At 46.8% G+C, this 24,008-nt stretch overlaps 1 protein-coding gene across 2 annotated transcripts in view; it reads right to left on the bottom strand.

The window, feature by feature from the left end:
* Positions 1–24,008, bottom strand: part of FUCA2 (alpha-L-fucosidase 2) — a 237,734-nt gene that overhangs the window by 204,845 nt on the left and 8,881 nt on the right. Inside the window, exon 2 of one of the 2 annotated variants that reach the window (XM_063917473.1) lies at positions 15,474–15,592. The exons of the other annotated variant lie outside the window; for it this stretch is intronic. The gene's annotated coding sequence lies outside the window, so the exon portion shown is untranslated. The remainder of the gene's footprint in view (positions 1–15,473; positions 15,593–24,008) is intronic. 2 annotated transcript variants of the gene reach the window in all.

The following is a 24,008-nucleotide window of genomic DNA, read 5'->3' as shown; positions in this document are numbered from 1 at the left end:
GACAGGAAGGAACCGTTTGGGGAGGTAATGGGGTGTGGCGGAAAAATGCAGGCATGTCATTGTCATTTTCGGGGGATGTATCTGCCGTCAGCTGCGATCATGTACGTAGTGAAACATGGTGCCAGCATCTCTACTGCCATGTACAGTCTGCGTGACCATAGACTTCTTCGAGTTGATGTTCCTCATTATTGCGTCGGTGCTGAGTATGTGTACACAGTTTCTTAGGACTTTGTGATGGCTCCGGCGTCTATATTCTTTTATGGACGGTAGTTTAACTTATGATGATTAGCAATTCCGTAGCCAAAAACTTTGCAGCTGCACAGACATCTGCATAGACATTGGGTCCCATGAGTTCAGAATAAAGTAAGAAAGAGCAAGTAACTGTGCACTTTGGTAAAACCATGTAGCACTGCAGGTGGGACAGATGTAAAATGTGCAGAGAGATTTGGGAAGAGCATATTCAGCATTGGTGGGCTACCTGCAAAAGCAGCCAGTATTTACCCTGCATGCAAAAATAACATGTATTTGCACCCCTTGCAGTGCAACAAGGTATGTCCAGGTGCATAGTTTCTTGCTCTTTCTTACTTTATTCCCCACTCGGAATCAGGCCAAATATGTATTGAGGGCTGGGTTTGCGAACTTGCAATTCTTTCCAAGTCTTTCTAGGTAGAGCAGCAGCATAGTTAAGTATGAGACCTGTGATTGGTCCACTATGTCAAGTGCTTTTTGGTGTATACTATAACACACAGAAAAGCTGGTACATTTGTTTCAATGTACTCCATATTAATTTTACTATGTTATATCAGTTTTGCCATATGCGAAATTAATTGTCATATATTATATTGATTTCACTATGGGGGTCATTCCGACCCGTACGCACGCAGCGGTTTATCGCTGCGGTGCGGAATGAGCATGCGCGGGGGCCGCTGTGCGCGTGTGCGACGTTGCCCAGCGATGGAGGTCGCCGGGTTACGTTGCGTCTAAAGAAGAAAGCGGTCGCAGGACGGACCGCAAAGAAGATTGACAGGACGGAGGCTTGCCAGGGCGGATCCAGACCGTTTGGAGCCATTATCTGGGAGTGGTGAGTATAACGCAGGCGTGTCCCGCAGAACGGAGGGTGGAGGAGTGATCTCAAAGCTGGGCCCATCATCGCTGGATCCATCGCACAGGGTAAGTATGTCCAGGGCTGGTCTTGTTCTGCTTGAAATTATTTTAGCTTAGCAGGGCTGCACAAGCGATCGCAGTCCTGCTAAGCTAAAATACACTCCCCCATAGGCGTGGGCTATTGATCGCAGCAGCAGCAAAAAGTTGCTGGCTGCGATCAACTCAGAATGACCACCTATGTGTCATATTAATTCATATCATCATGTGTCATGTTGATTAAACCATATCTCATATTCAGTTTGCCATGTATCATATTGATTTCACCATGTATCATATTAATTTCACCATGTACTATATTTAGTTCACCATGTGTTATCTTCATTTCACCAAGTGTTATATTCATTTCACCAAGTGTTATATTCATTTCACCAGGTATCTTATTTATTTCACCATATGACATATCCATTCCAGCATGTGTCATGTTCATTTTATATACTATCCATTGCTACATTTATCATATCCATTTCACTGTATGTCATATTTATCTGACTATATGTTATATCCATTTCACTATTATATCCATCTTCCTATGTGGTATATCCATTTTGTTACATGTCCTATCCATCTCGATATATGTTACAGTATATCTATGTCACTATATGTTATATCCATCTTGCTATATGTCACATCTATTTCACTGTATGTCAGAATCATCTTGCTATATGTCATATCCATTTCACTATGTCATATCAATCTAACTATATGGTATATCCATTTCACTATAAGTTATAGCCAGAAAGCAACAATTAGCCATTTGTCATATCCAGAGCCGGCCCTAACCAATATGATGCCCTAGGCATGATTTTGGATGGTGCCCCCTAGCACCACCACTTGTTCCGCTTCGGACCCTGCACCCCTTTCCCATCACCCCTCACTCATAGCAGTCCTTATTTTGGTGTTCCTACCCCCTATATTTTAAATAGGAACAGAGCGCACATTTGGTGCACAGCCCAAAAAGGGGCGTGTTTTTGCTGGCAAGGGGCATGGCCACACATCAGTACCCCCAATTCAAATTACACCACACAGTACTGCAACTTTATTCATATTTTATCATGCGATAGTGTCCCTTATTCACGTTGCATCACACAGTAGTACCAATTTACCTTATAAACGTTACTCCTCACAGAAGTGCCCCTTATTCACATTCTACCACACCATATTGTTCTTTATCCACATTACACCACACAGTAGTGCCCTTTCTATACGTAACACCACAGAGTAGAGCACCTTTATACACATAATGCCACACATTAGTAATGCCTTTATAGACCTAATACCACACAGTAATGCCCCTAACACATAAGACACACATTAATGTCCTTATAAACATAATGCGCCTTACACATTATTCCAACCTTTATTAATGCGCTTATACACATAATGCCCCTTACACATATGCTGAACACTATTGCACAACAAACCTACCCACACACAGCACTCACACGGCCGCTAACACTGTGACCTCTGCCTCTGCTTGGATATAGATGTGTCCTGATACATCTTGCCTCAATGCGCCATGCAGCAGGAGATGCCTGGCATGAGTCAGCTGGCAGCTCTGCTAATGTTGGGAGCCTTTTTTGATGAAAATGCATCTTATTTGCATTGCTATGTGGCTAGGATGCACAAGCAGCTGATTAAAATGATATGCAGCATGCCTATATACTGTGTGCGACTGTGGCTGTATCTGCATACAAAATGTTACACACAGAATATAGGCATGCCGCATATCATTTTAATCAGCAGAAACTGCTGGTTCCCCCAGGCATACCGAATGCCCTAGGCATTTGCCTAGTTTGCCTATACCAAGGGCCGGCTCTGGTCATATCCAGAAAGCTTTCATTTTGAATTGAATGGCCTCCCATAGAAAACTGCTCTCTGCTTGCTGAGTGTTATACAGTGGCAGCAGCAAAAGGTGCAGAATGCTGCACTGGTTATAAAGACTGCCATTGCAAGAAACACTTGTTACGATGAGTCTGTCTGATAGGCTGTGTGCAGCAAGCTGGTTGATCCATGGCAGAAAATAAAAACCTGCCACATTCTTTAGTGTTTAAAGGATGTGGAGAAACACAAACAAATTGAAAGTTATAATACAGATATCCATGTGAAATGAGCCATGGTAGAGCTTCAGTTACTTGAACAGCATGGTAGCATTAGACACCAGAGGCTAAATGTTATAGCCTCCAAATTCCGGAGGTGTGGGAATTTTGTGTACAGTAAGTCTGCCCGTTTTTTAAAGCATCAATCATTTACAACCAGAACGGTTTTGCCTTGTAAATGATTGCTGCTTTAAAAAAGTGGGCAGCCTCGCACAAAATTCCAGCAGCTCCGGAACTCTGGGTCTGTTATCTGGAATGATCTCTAGTTTCGCCTTACACATCCTTGTTATTAGCAAAGGTTATCTTGCCTCCAGTCTTGCATTTTGCTTTACAAAAGCTTAGGACTCTCTCCAACTATTGTGAAACCACAAGAATGCATGACTAGATAAATAATATCTGAAAATGGGCAAGGTATGCTAGGATTTGTAGTTTCACAATACCTGGAGTTTTACAGGTTGTCCAGGCCTGCTTTACAGCATTCTCCTTCTGTGAGCTCAGATGATGTTGACATCACCAAGCTTTGATGTAGAGTTTAAAGTGCATTGCAAAACCAAGTTTTGCTATGTAGGTATCACATGTCGTAACTTGGTGGTAGAATGCTATTACTTAGCCATATGTTGGAAGCGCAGGATGCTTGTTAAGATGAATAATATTATCATTCTTTGCAGTGAAAGGGAATAATATTATCACTTTGCAGTGAAATTGACTTTGACTCTCTCTGTCTGACCACCACCACCTTTCTTTCTGTATTTACTTCAAACTGTGCCTGTCCTATACAATTTGGTGCCCTAGGTAAGATTTCAGCAGGTGCCCGACCACACACACACACACACCATGCCTGCAGGCTTGCTGCTTGATTGCATACTAAAGGCCTAATGCCAAACACCCTGGTGGTTTAGGGTGGCAACGAGGAAAGGGTATCCCATTGGCACCTTACCCATTCTGCTGATCTTGGCTGGCATATAAAAATACCCTCTGAACTGGCTCATTCCCCCAATGGTCAGCACCAAGAGCTAGATCCACTCTTGCCTCTCGTTGTTGGCTTGACTCCACCGGCTACATGACTCTTGACAGATTTCTTCTGAACAGCAAAGGGGCCAGTATAAACTATTTTTCAAGAGCCCCCTTGTTGCCAGAGCTTAGGCTTTCTAGAGTCATCTGACTACCTTCTGCCACCTTTTCTAATCTACTCTCTTCCTATGTTCTTCCTCCTGTCAGATCGCCTCTTCTGTGCATCATCTTCCACATCTCTTTGGGAGCTTTACCAGGCTCCCACTACACCATCATACTGACTTTGTACCTTGGGTACCAGCTAATAAAAGCTGAAGTGAGTGGGTCGATTGATAACATAGCTCTCTGCGATTGTATCACCACTGTCGCTCCTGATTGGCAGGCAGTCTGCGAGCCACGATTGGCTCACAGCCAACTCTAAATTTGAAAACTGATGCAACTCTCCAATCGGTGCTGAGGTCCAATGCATGATCCCAGCACCAGCCACTGATGTGTCCACAGAAGGAACATATCTGGTCTCCGTACAGTCTGACATATTTCTGGACTGTCCAGAGTAATCCCAGATGAGTAGTAATCCTAAACACCCCTTCTGGAGTTAGATCATCATTGGTAAATTTCTAGATCACTTATGCCCAGGGCTGGCCCTGGCCTCAGCCTGACTTCTCACCCCTCCCCTAAGAAGATGAATTTTTGTTGCTAAAGTATTTTTACCTCACTAACATTAATTTACCGTAATTTCTGACCACCTCACAGCTCACAATATTGTTTTCCTCCAGTGTAGGCTAAAGGCTGCAGTGAGCTGCCTGGTTACTAAGAGACAGAACAGCAGGGTACACACGGTACTTTATAGCACATCTATGAAACGTTGCCACACAGCAATGTCAGAAATGAAAAGTGGTACAAAATGGAAATGTCCTTGGGCCCTTGAGCCCTCCCACCCTTATTTTGGATAATAAAAACGGACATGCGCAATTTAACAAACTAAGCACTTCAGCTATATGGATGGCTAATTTTGTGCTGAAGTGCTTGGTTTGTTTGGGCCCTCACAAACAAGGTACAAATTGGCTTAAGGCAGCTAAGCTAACAGCTTCACAGTGCCAAGATGTCAACGTCATTGCCATTCTTGTCCACACACTCATCAGTGTGTACATCATTCTCACACAATATCAAATCATCCCCGCTGGAATCCACCATCACAGAAGTCTCTATACTTTGATGTAATTGCTGGTAAAGGTCATCCTTTTGGAATTTGTAGTTAATTTTGATAAACATCATGTCCACATTTTGAGGAGAAGTCTCCTACGCCGATTGCTGACAAGGTTCCCGGCTGTGCTGAAAACTCTTTCTGAGTACACACTGGACAGTGGCCAGCTTAAGTAATGCAAAGCCAGTTTGTGTACAAGAGCCTCCAAATTACCTTTTTTTGCCTTTCGGTAGGCAGGGGGACTCTGTGACATGCCTATTTGTATGCTGTCATTAAAATAATCCTCCACCATTCTTTGGATGGTGACCGTATCAGATGGAGGTATGGTAGAGGTGTCACTAAATTTGGGAAATTCTTTTAGACCTGACCAGATATCAAAAGGTTGTGTTGAGTTTTCTGCATCACCACTGGGTCTTTTCTGAGAGTTGAGTTTTTTCCTGGCAGCAGCAGTTGCTGAAGGAGGAGATGTTGTAGTGCCATGTGTCACTTGAGCTACCAACTTGCTCACTAGGATCTCTTTGCATCTCTTAAGATCTTGGTCAGTTGGAGAGAAAGACATGATGTACAACTTAAACTTAGGATCAAGCATTGTCGCCAAAATGTAGTGATCCAATTTCAAGATAATGGCCCTCATTCCGAGTTGATCGCTCACTAGCTGCTTTTAGCAGCAGTGCAAACGCTAAGCCGCTGCCCTCTGGGAGTGTATCTTAGCTTAGCAGAAGTGCGAACGAAAGATTAGCAGAATTGCTCGAAAATCTGTTCCTGCAGTTTCTGAGTAGCTCCAGACCTACTCCTAGATTGCGATCACTGCAGACTGTTTAGTTCCTGGTTTGACGTCACAAACACGCCCTGCGTTCGGCCAGCCACTCCCCCGTTTCTCCAGCCACTCCTGCGTTTTAGCCTGACACGCCTGCATTTTTTAGCACACTCCCGGAAAACGGTCAGTTTCCGCCCAGAAACACCCACTTCCTGTCAATCACTCACCGATCAGCAGAGCGACTGAAAAGCTTCGCTCGCCCCTGTGTAAAATTGTATAGTTTTGTGTGAATTTACTTGGCGCGTGCACCCTGCGGCCCATACGCATGCGCAGAACAGCCGATTTTTAGCCTGATCCCTATGCTGCGAAAAACGGCAGTGAGCGATCAACTCGGAATGATCCCCATTGTCAACCATGGATCCTGGCAGAGCAAATAAAGGACTTAATCTACAAGTCTGACATACGTAGCAGATTTGCTTCCTTTCATCTCCTCCTTTAATTTCATGAGCTGATTTTCCAAAAGTCTAATTAGGAGAATCACTTGACTTTAGCTAGCAGGGTCTAAACTCATTTCACAGGTGAATACTTCAAAGGGTTTCAGCACAAGACTGAAAGTATTCTCCACTGTGCGCTGGACTAAGTTACACTCTCCCTCCTCTCCCAATGTCATGACTTGTTGTGTAGCTGTGGATGACTTTTTGTTGTTCCTCCATCTGCTGAAACATGTAAAGGGTGACATTCCACCTTGTTACCACCTCCTGCTTCAGTTGGTGGCAGGGCAAATTTTACTGTTCTTGCAGTCTCTTGCATTCTATTACTGAATGCCGAAAATGTCCCATCATGGCATCAGTGATTCACTGTGCAACTGGTGACAGCTGTCATACTTGCTTCCCCTTGCAAAGAATTGTTTAACAGTCCATTTGTTTTTTAAATACTAGTCTTTTTGGTCCCCTTCTGTGGTGAAGGTCCATCCCCAGTAGCAGCAGACCTAGCACTGAAGGATTCTTCTGTGGAATCCTGGATAGGGGAGGGGTCACCTAGACTTATCAAATTGGATGCAGGACTACATCTGGTCATTAGTGAGGATATTGAGCATGAAGATGTTGGCTGTGGAGATTGCAGGTGCTGGAATCTAGTCGACAGAAGGGAGCTAGTTGATGCTGTACTGGGAAGAAGCCAAGAGGAGGTTCCTTGATGGCTAACATCCCTACCTCTACTCACTGTGGTTTTACAAACACTACAGCTAGCATGACAATTTTTCTCAGAATATGGGTAAATATAATTCTACACATTAGAGATAGATTTTTCGTTCTATTCCCAGACATGACAATGGCCATCTTCTTATCATGTGCAAGAACTGCTTCCACTGGTGCCTGACTTTCAAAAACAATATCCTGATCCTCAACATCCTCATTAGCGTCAGCATCAGCTACACTAATATCCTTCCTCATCCTCTTGCATTTCCACAGTAGCATCCTCAATTTCTTTGTCAGCATGTTGACTTGTGCTGCACATCCCCACATTTGCAGAGGGTGCAGAAATGGTGGAAGGTGGCTTCTCTATGAGTACAGTATCAGAAAGGTATTAGGCTCACACATAGCACTCGTGGACACACTTAGAAACTTAAATTAAAACCTAATCATCCTAACCAACCCACTTTCATAATGTCTCTTTGATGATTCATCTTTCATGTAGAAAGTGGGTACTCCCATGGTGTAATATGAGTAGGCATAAGTAAAGATGACACCGGAGCACAAGGCCCCTACACGAGGAAAGAAAAGCAGTGTAACTGGGTGACTCTGGACACTGCAATGGTGGCTGCACTGAGATTGAGACAATCAGTGCTATTTTTCAACAGGAACCAGCAGAAACTCAGTTCCTGAACCTCTCATTACATATGACATAATCAGGAACTGGGTTCCTGAACGTGTCCTGGGCCAAAATTTATTTTCCATAAGAAAAGGGTTTTTTTAAAGTCCATTTTGAGTGCTTTCTCTTCTTGAAAACCCCCCAATTTATCTATCTATCTATCTATCTATCTATCTATCTATCTATCTATCTATCTATCTATCTATCTATCTATCTATCTATCTATCTATCTATCTATCTAAAAGCCTCACCCACAGACCTGTAGTTCCTGATCTATTTTTCCTGAAAAATAGTACTGGAGACACTGCAGGGACAGGGTACATTGAGATACAGGGACAACGCAGTATTGGACAATACTTAGAGCTAGTTGCCTATAGTTACAGAATAAAAAGTTATTCAGTATTAAAACCAATATCAACAAAGAATAAATCACAAACTATCCAGGGCATGAAATGTGTGACATTCTCTGATGACTTGCTTATATATTACAGTGTTTTCTCTAACGTCCTAAGTGGATGCTGGGGACTCCGTAAGGACCATGGGGAATAGCGGCTCCGCAGGAGACTGGGCACATCTAAAGAAAGCTTTAGGACTAACTGGTGTGCACTGGCTCCTCCCCCTATGACCCTCCTCCAAGCCTCAGTTAGATTTCTGTGCCCGACGAGAAGGGTGCACACTAGGGGCTCTCCTGAGCTTCTTAGTGAAAGTTTTAGTTTAGGTTTGTTCTTTTCAGTGAGACCTGCTGGCAACAGGCTCACTGCATCGAGGGACTAAGGGGAGAAGAAGCGAACTCACCTGCGTGCAGAGTGGATTGGGCTTCTTGGCTACTGGACATTAGCTCCAGAGGGACGATCACAGGCCCAGCCTGGATGGGTCCCGGAGCCGCGCCGCCGGCCCCCTTACAGAGCCAGAAGAGCGAAGAGGTCCGGAAAAATCGGCGGCAGAAGACGTTCCTGTCTTCAATAAGGTAGCGCACAGCACTGCAGCTGTGCGCCATTGCTCTTAGCACACTTCATACTCCGGTCACTGAGGGTGCAGGGCGCTGGGGGGGGCGCCCTGAGACGCAATAAAACATGATAAAAATACCTTACATGGCAAAAAATACATCACATATAGCTCCTGGGCTATATGGATGCATTTAACCCCTGCCAGAATATACAGAAAAACGGGAGATAAGGCCGCCGAAAAGGGGGCGGAGCCTATCTCCTCAGCACACTGGCGCCATTTTCCCTCACAGCTCAGTTGGAGGGAAGCTCCCTGGCTCTTCCCTGCAGTCACTACACTACAGAAAGGGTTAAAAAAAGAGAGGGGGGCACTAATTAGGCGCAGTATTAAAACATACAGCAGCTATAAGGGGAAAAACACTTATATAAGGTTATCCCTGTATATATATATAGCGCTCTGGTGTGTGCTGGCATACTCTCCCTCTGTCTCCCCAAAGGGCTAGTGGGGTCCTGTCCTCTATCAGAGCATTCCCTGTGTGTGTGCTGTGTGTCGGTACGTTTGTGTCGACATGTATGAGGAGAAAAATGATGTGGAGACGGAGCAGAGTGTCTGTAACAGTGATGTCACCACCTAGGGGGTCGACACCTGAGTGGATGTACTGTTGAAAATTACGTGACAGTGTCAGCTCTGTATAAAAAACAGTGGTTGACATGAGACAGCCGGCTACTCAGCTTGTGCCTGTCCAGACGTCTCATAGGCCGTCAGGGGCTCTAAAGCGCCCGTTACCTCAGATGGCAGATACAGACGCCGACACGGATACTGACTCCTGTGTCGACGGTGAAGAGACAACCGTGATTTCCAGTAGGGCCACACGTTACATGATTGAGACAATGGAAAATGTTTTATACATTTCTGATAATACGAGTACCACCAAAAAGGGGTATTATGTTCGGTGAGGGAAAAACTACCTGTAGTTTTCCTGAATCTGAGAAATAAAATGAGGTGTGTGATGATGCGTGGGTTTCCCCCCGATAACAATTGATAATTTCTTAAAAAGTATTGGTGTATACCCTTTCCCGCCAGAGGTTAGGGTGCGTTGGGAAACACCCCCTAGGGGGGATAAGGCGCTCACACGCTTGTAAGAACAAGGGCTCTACCCTCTCATGAGATGGCCGCCCTTAAGGATCCTGCTGATAGAAAGCAGGAGGGTATCCAAAAATGTATTCACACACATACTGGTGTTATACTGCGACCAGCAATCGCCTCAGCCTGGAGGTGCAGTGCTGGGTTGGCATGGTCGGATTCCCTGACTGGAAATATTGATATCCTAGATAAGGATAGTATATTATTGCCTATAGAGCATTTAAAAGATGCATTTCTATATATGCATGATGCACAGCGGAATATTTGCCGACTGGCATCAAGTATAAGTGCGTTGTCCAATTCTACCAGTAAAATGGTCAGGTGATGCGGATTCCAAACGGCATTTGGAAGTATTGCCTTTGAAAAGGGACATTTGGGGTCGGTCTTTTAGACCTGGTGGCCACGGCAACAACTGGGAAATCCACGTTTGTACCCCAGGTCGCCTCTCAAAATAAGACGCCGTATTATCAGGCGCAGTCCTTTGTTGGCAAGCGGACAAAAGGTTCCTCTTTTCTGCTCGTGACAGAGGGAGAGGAAAAAGGCTGAAGAGATTAGCCAGTTCCCAGGAACAGAAACCCTTTCCCGCCTCTGCCAAGCCCTCAGTATGACGCTAGGGCCTTACAAGCTCAGGCACGGTGGGGGCCCGTTCTCAATGAATTTCAGTGCGCAGTGGGCTCACTCGCAAGTAGACCCCTGGATCCTTCAGGTAATATCTCAAGGGTACATATTGGAATTCGAGACGTCTCCCCCTCGCCGTTTCCAAAAGTCGGCTTTACCGACGTCTCCCTCTGACAGGGAGGCAGTTTTGGAAGCCATTCACAAGCTGTATTCCCAGCAGGTGATAATCAAGGTACCCCTCCTGCAACAGGGAACGGGGTATTATTCCACACTATTGTGGTACCGAAGCCAGACGGCTCGGTGAGACCGATTCTAAATCTAAATCTAAAATCTAAAATCTTTGAACACTTACATACAGAGGTTCAAATTCAAGATTGAGTCACTCAGAGCAGTGATTGCGAACCTGGAAGAAGGGGACTACATGATGTCTCGGGACATCAAGGATGCTTACCTTCATGTCAAAATTTACCCTTCTCACCAAGGGTACCTCAGGTTATGGTACAGAACTGTCACTCTCAGTTCAGACGCTGCCGTAGGGATGGTCCACGGCACCCCGGGTCTTTACCAAGGTAATGGCCGAAATGATATCCCTTCGAAGGAAGGGAATTTTAGTTATCCCTTACTTGGACGATTCCCTGATAAGGGTAAGATCCAGGGAACAGTTGGAAGTCGGTGTAGCACTATCTCAGGTAGTGTTGCGGCAGCACGATTGGATTCTCAATATTCCAAAATCGCAGCTGGTTCCGACGACTTGTCTTCTGTTTCCTAGGGATGTTCCTGGACACAGTCCAGAAAAAAGGTGTTTCTCCCGGAAGAGAAAGCCAGGGAGTTATCCGAGCTAGTCAGGAACCTCCTAAAACCGAACCAAGTCTCAGTGCATCAATGCACAAGGGTTCTGGGTAAAAATGGTGGCTTCCTACGAAGCAATCCCATTCGTTAGATTCCACGCAAGAACTTTCCAGTGGAACCTACTGGACAAATGGTCCGGGTCGCATTTTCAGATGCATCAGCGGATAACCCTGTCACCAAGGACAAGGGTATCCATCCTGTGGTGGTTGCAGAGTGCTCATCTTCTAGAGGGCCGCAGATTCGGCATTCAGGACTGGGTCCTGGTGACCACGGATGCCAGCCTGCGAGGCTGGGGAGCAGTCACACAGGGAAGGAATATCCAGGGCTTAGGGTCAAGCCTGGATACATCACTTCACATAAATATCCTGAAGCTAAGGGCCATTTACAATGCTCTAAGCTTAGCAAGACCTCTGCTTCAAGGTCAGCCGGTGTTGATCCAGTCGGACAACATCATGGCAGTCACCCACGTAAACAGACAGGGTGGCACAAGAAGCAGGAGGGCAATGGCAGAAGCTGCAGGGATTCTTCGCTGGGCGGAAAATCATGTGATAGCACTGTCAACAGTATTCATTCCGGGAGTGGACAACTGGGAAGCAGACTTCCTCAGCACGACCTCCACCCGGGAGAGTGGGGACTTCACCCAGAAGTCGTCCACATGATTAAAAAACTCGACAGGTATTGCGCCAGGTCAAGAGACCCTCAGGCAATAGTTGTAGACGCTCTGGTAACACCGTGGGTGTACCAGTCAGTGTATGTGTTCCCTCCTCTGCCTCTCATACCCAAGCTACTGAGATTGATAAGATGGAGAGGAGAAAGCACTATATTCGTGGCTCCGGATTGGCCAAGAAGGACTTGGTAACCGGAACTTCAAGAGATGCTCACGGAGGATCCGTGGCCTCTACCTCTAAGAAGGGACCTGCTCCAGCAAGGACCCTGTCTGTTCCAAGACTTACCGCGGCTGCGTTTGACGGCATGCCGGTTGAACACCGGATCCTGAAGGAAAAAGGGCATTCCGGATGAAGTCATCCATATCCTGATCTAAAGCCAGGAAGGATGTAACCGCAAAAACATTATCACCGCAATTGGCGAAAATATGTTGCGTAGTGCGAGGCCAGTAAGGCCCGACGGAGGAAATTCAACTGGGTCGATTCCTATATTTCCTGCAAACAGGAGTGTCTATGGGCCTGAAATTGGGGTCCATTAAGGTTCGGATTTCGGCCCTGTCAATTTTCTTCCAAAAAAGAACTAGCTTCAGTCCCTGAAGTTTAGACGTTTGTAAAAGGGGTACTGCATATACAGCCTCCTTTTGTGCCTCCAGTGGCAATTTGGGATCTCAATGTAGTTTGGGTTCCAAAAGTCACATTGGTTTGAACCACTTAAATCTGTGGAGTTAAAATATCTCACATGGAAAGTGGTCATGCTGTTGGCCCTGGCCTGGGCCAGGCGCGTGTCAGAATTGGCGGCTTTATCCTGTAAAAGCCCTTATCTGATTTTCCATTCGGACAGGGCGGAATTGAGGACTCGTCCTCAGTTTCTCCCTAAGGTGGTTCCAGCGTTTTCACCTGAACCAACCTATTGTGGTGCCTGCGGCTACTAGGGACTTGGAGGAATCCAAGTTGCTGGATGTTGTCAGGGCCCTGAAAATATTTCCAGGACGGCTGGAGTCAGGAAATCTGACTCGCTGTTTATCCTGTATGCACCCAACAAGCTGGGTGCTCCTGCTTCTAAGCAGACTATTGCTCGTTGGATTTGTAGTACAATTCAGCTTGCACATTCTGTGGCAGGCCTGCCACAGCTAAAATCTGTAAAAGCCCGTTCCACAAGGAAAGTGGGCTCATCTTGGGCGGCTGCCCGAGGGGGTCTCGGCTTTACAACTTTGCCGAGCAGCTACTTGGTCAGGGGCAAACACGTTTGCTAAATTCTACAAATTTGATACCCTGGCTGAGGAGGACCTGGAGTTCTCTCATTCGGTGCTGCAGAGTCATCCGCACTCTCCCGCCCGTTTGGGAGCTTTGGTATAATCCCCATGGTCCTTACGGAGTCCTCAGCATCCACTTAGGACGTTAGAGAAAATAAGAATTTACTTACCGATAATTCTATTTCTCATAGTCCGTAGTGGATGCTGGGCGCCCATCCCAAGTGCGGATTGTCTGCAATACTTGTACATAGTTATTGTTACAAAAATCGGGTTATTATTGTTGGGAGCCATCTTTTCAGAGGCTCCTCTGTTATCATACTGTTAACTGGGTTCAGATCACAAGTTATACGGTGTGATTGTGTGGCTGGTATGAGTCTTACCCGGGATTCAAAATCCTTCCTTATTGTGTACGCTCGTCCGGGCACAGTATCCTAACTGAGGCTTGGAGGAGGGTCATAGGGGGAGGAGCCAGTGCACACCAGTTAGTCCTAAAGCTTTCTTTAGATGTGCCCAGTCTCCTGCGGAGCCGCTATTCCCCATGGTCCTTACGGAGTCCCCAGCATCCACTACGGACTATGAGAAATAGAATTATCGGTAAGTAAATTCTTATTATTTGAATGTCATTGTATGCCCTTGGTTTTTCCCCTTATTGAGTCCAGGGTGGCCAGGGGGAATAGAGGAGAAAATACAAGGCATCTCTCTTGAGCTGAAAACTGGCAAATTTGCAGAGCAACCACACTCAAGAACAGGATTCAACATCCTGATTTACCCCCATTAATGGTATACAAGCTATTAGCTATTCACGTGTGTGTGTGTGTGTGTGTGTGTGTGTGTGTGTGTGTGTGTGTGTGTGTGTGTGTGTGTGTGCGTGTATATGCAGGGGGACATCCTTAAATTCCAGTTCAGTGATACGATCGCAATTAGATTACGATCACAACGCTGGGCAGACCTTTGCATGCTGGGCAGCTTTGCCCTGTGCAGGGTTGGCCCCCAGCATGTGAGCGCAAGCAGTAGCAGATTCTACTTCTGATACTAAATAGGGTCTATAGTGTATATTAAGTATTTATTGTTATTAAACAATCAGGTGATTTACTACTCATTGCCAGCATGGTTTACACCTGACACCTGTCTATTTAAGTCTAAATATAGTAATCCCAGCATTAACAATATTTCTGGACTTTATGCTTGCTGCAAGCACCTATGCATTTGTGCCTGCCAGATATCTAAAGAACCTTTGATTATTCACCAGGGAAACATTCTTTGTTATACAGCTATCTAGGACTTTAATTTGCTCTGTCACTGTGAACACTCTGGACTCTTAATTATTCCAGATTTAATATGCACGGTCCAGGACTTAATCTGCCTCTGCCATTGTGACTACTTGGGACTTCAAGTGTACCTGTTTGCATTTCCAAGATTTATCTACATTTCCAAAGAGTACCAGTGTTTCTAAGTATATATGCATCTCAAAGTGTGCCTGCATATCTAAGAGTACCTCCCGTTGTTTCTTCCTTTAATAAATATCATCTTGAGCAGCACAGATGGTGTAATGGTTAGCATTACTGCCTCACAGCAATGAGGTCATGGGTTCAATTCCCACATTGGCCCTAACTGTGAAGTTTGTATATTCTCCCTGTGCTTGCGTGGGTTTCCTCTGGGTATTCCAGTTTCCTACCACAATCCTAAAAAATATACTGGTAGGTTAATTGGCTCTCAACAAAATTAACCATAGTATGAATGTGTGTGTGTGTGTGTGTGTGTACATGTGGTAGGGAATATAAAGTGTAAGCTCCACTGGGGTAGGGACTGATGTCAGTGGCCAAATTTTCTCTGTAAAGTGCTGCAGAATATGTGTGCGCTATATACCTGGTAATAAAATAATAAAATAAATAATATTACCTTACTCTGTGACTTCATGAAACAGCACTAGCATGCTGACCACGAGTGCATTAAGCAGGAGCGGAATAAGGGGTTTTGGCACACAGGGCAGTTTTAAATCCCCCATCCTCCTCCTCTCTCTGCAAAAAATAAATTAAAAACTGATACTTATCCGGATAAACTCTGGGAACTAGGGTCACTAGAGGAGGTTTCTGCATCGATGCTGCTGCGGGACTTTGGAGGGTAAGTATTACAAAACTGGGTGCAACATGTGCATTGTGGGGCCCTCAGGACTAAGGGGCCTGTGGGCACTGCACACACTGCACCCGGGTAGGACTGAACGTGCCCTTCTCTGCCATTGCGCCCAGGGCAAAGTGCCCCACACGCACCCCCTGTTGTTACACTACTGGTGTTAAGATCCCATCACTTGTACTACTCTAACCACGTAGGCTGTTACAATGCTTATAGTCATTCAAACTTTTTCAGCATTTGGAATTGCTTGCACATGTACATACTGGGTTATATAGTTACTATTTTTAATTTTTAAAATTTCTTGCTAGCCTGACATAGAAAATCCAAGTGACAGTAACATTAAAATATTTGACTGATTCAGATGACATGCATTTTTGTAGGTAAAAATCACTGGGTGATCGATTAAGCATGAAAATATAATATGCTTTGCTGTATTTCTGAGCATATGTTTATGTCAAAGGGTGTATTGCAGAAGATATCTGCTGCTGTTCTTCTCTATATATATGCTCGCAAAAACAATCCACATACTCATTGCCCTTTATTAAATAGTCCCAAGAAAGCATTCCAGATAGCCACAACCACATGGGTGACTGGGTGGGCAGTGTCAGAACCTCAAACAGTCCTCTGTCCCATAATGGCTAAAAGATATTCCATAACACGCCTCATACACCTGGTGAAAGGTTTGGAGTAGAAACATTTTTAGGTTTTTATCTGCCTTGACATGATATTGAAATCCCTATTCATTTACCAAGAGAAGGAGTATAGTTGGGAGCCCAGAACTAAGCCTTTTTGTTAGGTGCCAAGGTCCGCGGCGCCGCTCGGTCTGCTTCCGAGCGACGCTCACGGCCGCCGCACCTCCTTCCCTGCCCGCCCGGCGCCTAGCAACGCCAGGACGCCGTGCGTACTGTAGCCGCCGGGTCCCTGGCAACGCTAGGACGCCGGGCGTCCTCAGCCGCTGGGTCCATAGCAACGGGGACGCCATTGGCGGACTGTGTTCCCCGTTGCCAGATAGGGTTGATTAGTTGCTCGTGCAGCAGGGCAGCTGCACGGCAACTAGTAATTAGGGTCTGGGGGCTGGTCTTGCTGGCCCTCCTGTCATTGGCCAGCAGGGTCTTTTTATGGGAGCCAGCACACTGCAGCCTCGCCGGTGATAGCTTCCTGTATGCTGTTCCTGCCTTGCAACGTCTGTTCCTGGTCAGCTGTATCTGGTCGATCCTGCTCCCTGTGCTCCTGAGTTCTGGAGTTCTGAAGCCGGTCCTGGGAATCCTTCCTGTCCAAGTGAACCTATTGCGGTCATCTGGGGGTTCTTGCTTGTTGGGGTTCTCTCCCGCTTTCGTGAGTAGCGGCTTCTGCCGCATGTTGCGGCCTAGGCCGCTTAGTCCTTGTTTTACTTTTGTATTGGTGGTTTTTGCGGAGGTTTCCGCTTTTCACTGTCTTTCCCGGAACTCGGCGGTGCCGTGTGGGGGAGTGGACAGTGGTATCTTTTGTTGTTCTTTTTCTTTGGCGGCGTGCCGCACATATATTTAGTTTTAGGGTAGTTAGTAGCCCCTAGCTTCTGTTTGCTTTAGATAGAGGTCCCCTTGTTATTATCCTGTCTCGGTTCACGCCTTGTCATACTCTAAGACCTGGGGGCATCGGAGTTGGGCAGACCTAATCCGCCCTTCAAACGCGGCTGCCGTGGGCCCAAGAAACCATAGTCACTCAGGCGTGAACTGACCACACGGGTAAAACAACGGAGGTAGGGTGCTAGGGGCTATTCCCGTACCATCCCTTATTTCAGCGTCACGTCCTGGTGCTCTGGACTCTCTACACAAACATCTCTCCAGTTCTGAGCATCAGGAACGTAACATTATCACCGGCCCAAAAAAAAAAAAAAAAAGAATAATATTAAGAGTTATTTGTTTTTGGTGGGCCTTGAAATTCGGCCTCATGAATCCGGCAGTTTTAGGACCGAATCCCAGCCAGCTTTTGGCCAACCAGATTCAGTAACTAACTCAGATGGTTCAGGATCTTACTCTTCGGGTGAGATCGCAGGAAGATCTTTTGCGAGCCTCCCCGAGTATGATTCCAGAACCAAAGATGCACCTTCCTGACCGTTTTTCAGGTAACCGAAAGGATTTTTTTAATTTCAAGGAAGCTTGTAAGCTTTATTTTCGTTTAAGGCCCCGATCCTCTGGTACTGAGTCTCAACGGGTCGGGATTGTGATGTCGATGATGTTGCCTTGCTATCTGTAGATGCCTTTTTTAAGTCTCTAGGCCTTTTGTACGATGACCCTGATAGAGAAGCGTCGGCTGAGAGCCACTTGCATGCACTTAAGCAAGGGAAAAATCCAGCAGAGGCGTATTGTACCGAGTTTCGCCGTTGGTGGAACGACTGTGGCTGGAATGACCCGGCCCTGCGCAGTCAGTTTCGCCTCGGTTTGTCTGAAGTTATTAAAGACAGTCTCCTGCAGTACCCAGCTCCAGAGACTTTAGACAAGCTCATGGAGCTTGCTATTAAAATTGATCGTCGTCTCCGGGAGCGGAGGGCTGAAAGAGGAGCTAGTTTCAGGCCTAGTCCATGTGTGTATACTTTCCCTGAGGACGTCGAGGAACCCATGCAAATGGGTCTCTCCCGGCTGTCCCCAGAGGAAAGAACCAGAAGGCTAAATTCTGGTCTTTGCTTGTATTGTGGTGGCAAGGGACATATCGCACGTAATTGCCCGAATAAGCAGGGAAACGCTCTGACCAAGTGAATAGTGAGGGGGTTCACTTGGGTCTGCAGTTGATCTCCTCTAATGATTCCTTATTAGTTCCTGTAAAAATTTCCTTTGGTAGCCTCAGTTCATTGGTGTCGGCCTTCGTCGACAGTGGAGCTGCGGGAAATTTCATGGATCTTGGTTGGGCTCAGGCTTTGGGCGTTCCACAGATACCTTTGGATAAACGTATCACCATGCACGGCTTGGATGGTGGTCCACTTTCTAATGGGGTAATCACTCACCGCACACCTCCAGTACAACTGACAGTGGGGGCCCTACATTCGGAGAAAATCGAATTTTACCTTACCCATTGTCTGGCTGTCCCCGTAGTTTTGGGTCACCCCTGGCTTGCCTTTCATAATCCCACCATAGATTGGCGGTCTGGGGAGATTTCCCGATGGGGTCCCTTTTGTGTTAAGGAATGTATTTCCCGTCCAGTTCGGGTTGCGGCAGTCACCCCAGAACTTATTCCTTTGGAATATCAGGACTTTGCCGACGTTTTCTCCAAGGGTAATGCGGATATTCTGCCTCCTCATCGGTCCTATGATTGCGCTATCGACTTAGTTCCCGGTGCCTCTTTGCCTAAGGGGAGACTATATGCCCTGTCTGGGCCGGAAACTACGGCAATGAATGATTATGTACAGGAGAGCCTAAAAAAAGGCTTCATTAGGCCCTCTAAATCTCCATTGAGTGCAGGGTTCTTTTTTGTTGAGAAAAAAGATGGGTCGCTCAGACCATGTATTGATTATCGGGCTCTGAATAAAATTTCTGTTAAAAACACCTACCCCTTGCCACTGATTTCAGTACTGTTTGATCAGCTCCGGACTGCCGTTATCTTTTCCAAGATCGATCTTAGAGGGGCTTACAATCTCATCCGAATAAAATCTGGGGATGAGTGGAAGACGGCTTTCAGCACACAGTCGGGACATTATGAATACCTGGTGATGCCGTTTGGGCTGTCTAATGCTCCTGCTGTATTTCAAGATCTCATTAACGACGTCCTTCGCGACTTTCTAGGAAAGTTCGTAGTCGTATATTTAGACGACATTTTGATTTACTCTGAGTCTTTTGAACAACATATTACCCATGTGCGACTGGTCCTTCAGAAGTTACGGGAAAATCATTTATACGCCAAACTGGAGAAATGTGATTTCCACTTCACAGAAGTGTCCTTCCTGGGGTATATTATTTCTCCTAAGGGGTTTTTCATGGAACCAAAAAAACTCCAGGCCATCCTAAATTGGGCACAACCCACGAACTTAAAAGCAATTCAGCGCTTTTTAGGGTTTGCAAATTACTATAGGCGTTTTATTCATACCTTCTCAGATTTGGTTGCTCCTATTGTGGCATTGACTAAAAAAGGAGCGGATCCTTCCAATTGGTCGCCTGAAGCCAAGTCTGCCTTTCTGGCCTTAAAGCAGGCCTTTGTCTCAGCTCCAGTACTCAGACACCCTAACCCGGATCTCCCCCTTTATTGTCGAGGTAGATGCCTCAGAGGTCGGAGTGGGGGCTATCCTTTCTCAGGAAGACCCGGAGTCTCAGGAATTACACCCATGTGCCTTCATGTCCAGAAAATTCTCCTCCGCAGAATCCAACTATGATGTTGGTAATCGAGAATTGTTGGCAGTTAAATGGGCTTTCGAGGAGTGGAGGCACTGGCTGGAAGGAGCAAGGCATACCATTACGGTGTTTACTGACCACAAGAACCTGCAGTATATTGAGTCAGCTAAACGGCTTAATGCTCGACAGGCACGTTGGGCGCTGTTTTTTACTCGTTTCAGGTTTATTATCACCTTCAGGCCCGGTTCCAAGAATACAAAAGCCGATGCCCTGTCACGTTGTTTTCTTCCGATTCACAATAACCACCCGGCTACTACCCCCATAGTCCCATCGTCTGTCATCCGGGCTGGCCTCACACAGGATTTATTTACACAGCTAGTCCAGCTTCAGCAGCAGGCTCCCAAAGTCACTCCTGCAGATCGTCTCTTCGTCCCTGAATTTCTGAGAGGCACTGTTCTAGCTGAGTTTCATGATAATACTGGTCATCCGGGTATCACTAAGACCTTGGAGTTAATCTCTCGCTCAGTGTGGTGGCCTAATCTTTCTAAAGATGTAAGGGAATTTGTCCGTTCCTGTCAGGTTTGTGCTCAGTACAAGGTATCTCGATCGTTGCCGGTCGGGCAACTCATGCCTTTAGCCGTTCCTCTCAGGCCATGGTCACATATATCCATGGATTTCGTGGTGGACCTTCCTCTTTCAGCTGGATTTCGAGTCATTTGGGTGGTAGTAGACCGTTTTAGTAAGATGGCGCACTTCATTGCTCTCCCCCGATTACCCTCTGCTCAAGGGTTGGCAGCTTTATTTCTCCGCCATGTGTTCAGGCTCCATGGTTTAGCCAGGGATATTGTCTCTGATCGGGGACCGCAGTTCATCGCCCGTTTCTGGAAACGTTTTTGTGCCTCATTAAATATGAAAGTCTCTTTAACATCTGGGTACCATCCACAGTCTAACGGACAAACTGAACGTGTTAATCAGTCGTTAAAACAGTATTTACGCTATATTCGGCCAAACTTCAGAATGATTGGTCTGAATTTCTTCCTTTGGCCGAGTTTGCCTATAATAACTCTTGTCATTCTTCCACCAAGGAGTCTCCATTCTTTTCGGTCTTGGGCTTTCATCCTAGAGCCAATTCTTTTTACCCCCATTTTCCAGTCTCCTCGTTGACCTTAACTTCCCGTCTCAGAATGATTTGGAAAAAGGTGCACTTTGCCCTTAAGAAGGCTGCCTTCCGAGAAAAAACATTTTCTGATAGGTTCCGACGCCCATGCACTTTTAAGGTGGGAGATAAGGTGTGGTTGTCAACCCGCAACATCAAGCTCCGACAACCCTCGGCTAGATTGGGACCCAAATTTATTGGACCATTCCTTATCGTTAAGAAGGTCAACCCAGTTGCTTTTCGGCTACGCTTGCCTAAATCACTCAAAATTGGCAATACTTTTCACTGTTCCCTTCTGAAGCAGTATTTTTCTTCCAGGAGATTCCCTCGGAAGACTTCCCAGGGTAGACCTCCGGTGGATGTTCAGGGGCAACAAGAGTTCTTGGTGGAGAAGGTTTTAGATTCCAAAGTTTCTCGGGGCCGGATTTATTTTTTGGTTCACTGGAAAGGCTATGGCCCGGAAGAAAGGTCTTGGGTCCTGGATAATGATTTACATGCCCCTAAACCTAAGAGATTATTCTTTCAGGAATTTCCTCAGAAACCCGGCTTTAGGGGTTCTTTAACCCCTCCTCAAGGGGGGGGGTACTGTTAGGTGCCGCGGCGCCGCTCGGTCTGCTTCCGAGCGAAGCTCACGGCCGCCGCACCTCCCTCCCTGCCCGCCCGGCGCCTAGCAACGCCAGGACGCCGTGCGTACTGTAGCCGCCAGGTCCCTGGCAACGCTAGGACACCGGGCGTCCTCAGCCGCTGGGTCCATAGCAACGGGGACGCCATTGGCGGACTGCGTTCCCCGTTGCCAGATAGGATTGATAAGTTGCTCGTGCAGCAGGGCAGCTGCACGGCAACTAGTAATTAGGGTCTGTGGGCTGGTCTTGCTGGCCCTCCTGTCATTGGCCAGCAGGGTCTTTTTATGGGAGCCAGCACACTGCAGCCTCGCCGGTGATAGCTTCCTGTATGCTGTTCCTGCCTTGCAACGTCTGTTCCTTGTCAGCTGTATCTGGTCGATCCTGCTCCCTGTGTTCCTGAGTTCTGGAGTTCTGAAGCCGGTCCTGGGAATCCTTCCTGTCCAAGTGAACCTGTTGCGGTCATCTGGGGGTTCTCGCATGTTGGGGTTCTCTCCCGGTTTCGTGAGTAGCGGCTTCTGCCGCATGTTGCGGCCTAGGCCGCTTAGTCCTTGTTTTACTTTTGTATTGGTGGTTTTTGCGGAGGTTTCCACTTTTCACTGTCCTCCCCGGAACTCGGCGGTGCCGTGTGGGCGAGTGGACAGTGGTATCTTTTGTTGTTCTTTTCCTTTGGCGGCGTGCCGCACATATATTTAGTTTTAGGGTAGTTAGTAGCCCCTAGCTTCTGTTTGCTTTAGTTAGAGGTCCCCTTGTTATTATCCTGTCTCGGTACACGTCTTGTCTCACTCTAAGACCTGGGGGCATCGGAGTTGGGCAGACCTAATCCGCCCTTCAAATGCGGCTGCCGTGGGCCCAAGAAACCATAGTCACTCCGGCGTGAACTGACCACACGGGTAAAACAACGGAGGTAGGGTGCTAGGGGCTATTCCCGTACCATCCCTTATTTCAGCGTCACGTCCTGGTGCTCTGTGTCACAACTGAGGGCCTGAGCTGACGGGAGGCAGCCTCAGTTGTAGGGGCTGAGATGTACCGGAACCTGGGAGGTTGTATCAGACCCCTGGACATGTAAGTAACATGAATAATAACTGCCCGAAGGCGTGACCACGACAACTTAGATAAAAGTCAATGATGTTTATTATGACAACTCCGCAACACAGCAGCAGTAAAAGAAAACGTAAAAGTCAGCAAAGAATAAATACAGTTCCTGGGTACTACAGGATGGCAGGAGCCACAGGGCACTGGTAGTGTGAGATAGTTCTTATGATCTTCTAGATGGAAAGTCCTTACCAGGCCCGACTGTAGCAATGGAGATAACCCAGGATTGTGCCAGCTGGTGTTCCAGGAAAAGCTGGGTTGCTGAAGATAAAACAGCTGCTGTGGATACTGGCTGGAACCAGACTGTTGTTAGCACGGAGTGGATACTGGCTGGAACCAGTTAAATAATAAATGAACTTGGGAGCGATGAAATATGAACTGAAATGTAGAACTTGAGAGCGGAGAAATAATAATACCGGTGGAGAGTGGTAAAGTGTAGAAAGGACACCGGCCCTTTAAGGGAAGCTGTACTCTGCTGGAAGCAGGTAATGTTGTAGCTGGAAACAGATGAATCCACAATGGATTGGAGAGTCAGGCTACACCGCAGGTGGAATGCTGGTGCGGGTCTCTATGGTGGAAGTCTTGAGACAGGAGCTGGAACCTGGAAGACAATCACAGGAGAGAGACAAACAGGAACTAGGTTTGACAACCAAAGCACTGACGCCTTCCTTGCTCAGGCACAGTGTATTTATACCTGCAGCAAGGAAGGGATTGGCTAGGCAATTATGCAGATTATCAATACTGAGAACAGATTGGTGGAAATGATCAGCTGACAGAATCCAAGATGGCTGCGCCCATGCAGACACTTGGAGGGAAGTTTGGTTTGTAATCCATGTGGTAATGAAAACAGTAATGGCGGCGCCGGCCACCGGAGACAGGAGGCGCCAGGCTGACAGATGCACATCCAACCACGCGGACACAGCGGAGGCCGCGGCTGACGTAATCGCCACTCAGACACTCTGCATGCAGAAGTTCAGGGACGGCGGCGGAGGCCGCGGGAGACGCCATGCCAGGTGTAATATGGCGTTTACTGTGACAGCGTCCCAGAGTGACAGGAGAGGATACAGGAATGTACACATCAGGATAACAGATGGGATCCGGTCCTGGAGCGCTGAGCCAGCCTTAGGAGGCATCT

This window comes from Pseudophryne corroboree, chromosome 4 (genome assembly GCF_028390025.1).
Source record: "Pseudophryne corroboree isolate aPseCor3 chromosome 4, aPseCor3.hap2, whole genome shotgun sequence".
NCBI lineage: Eukaryota > Metazoa > Chordata > Amphibia > Anura > Myobatrachidae > Pseudophryne > Pseudophryne corroboree.
The sequence above is the reverse complement of the archived record's forward strand: the minus strand, read 5'-3'. Positions and strand labels throughout refer to the sequence as shown.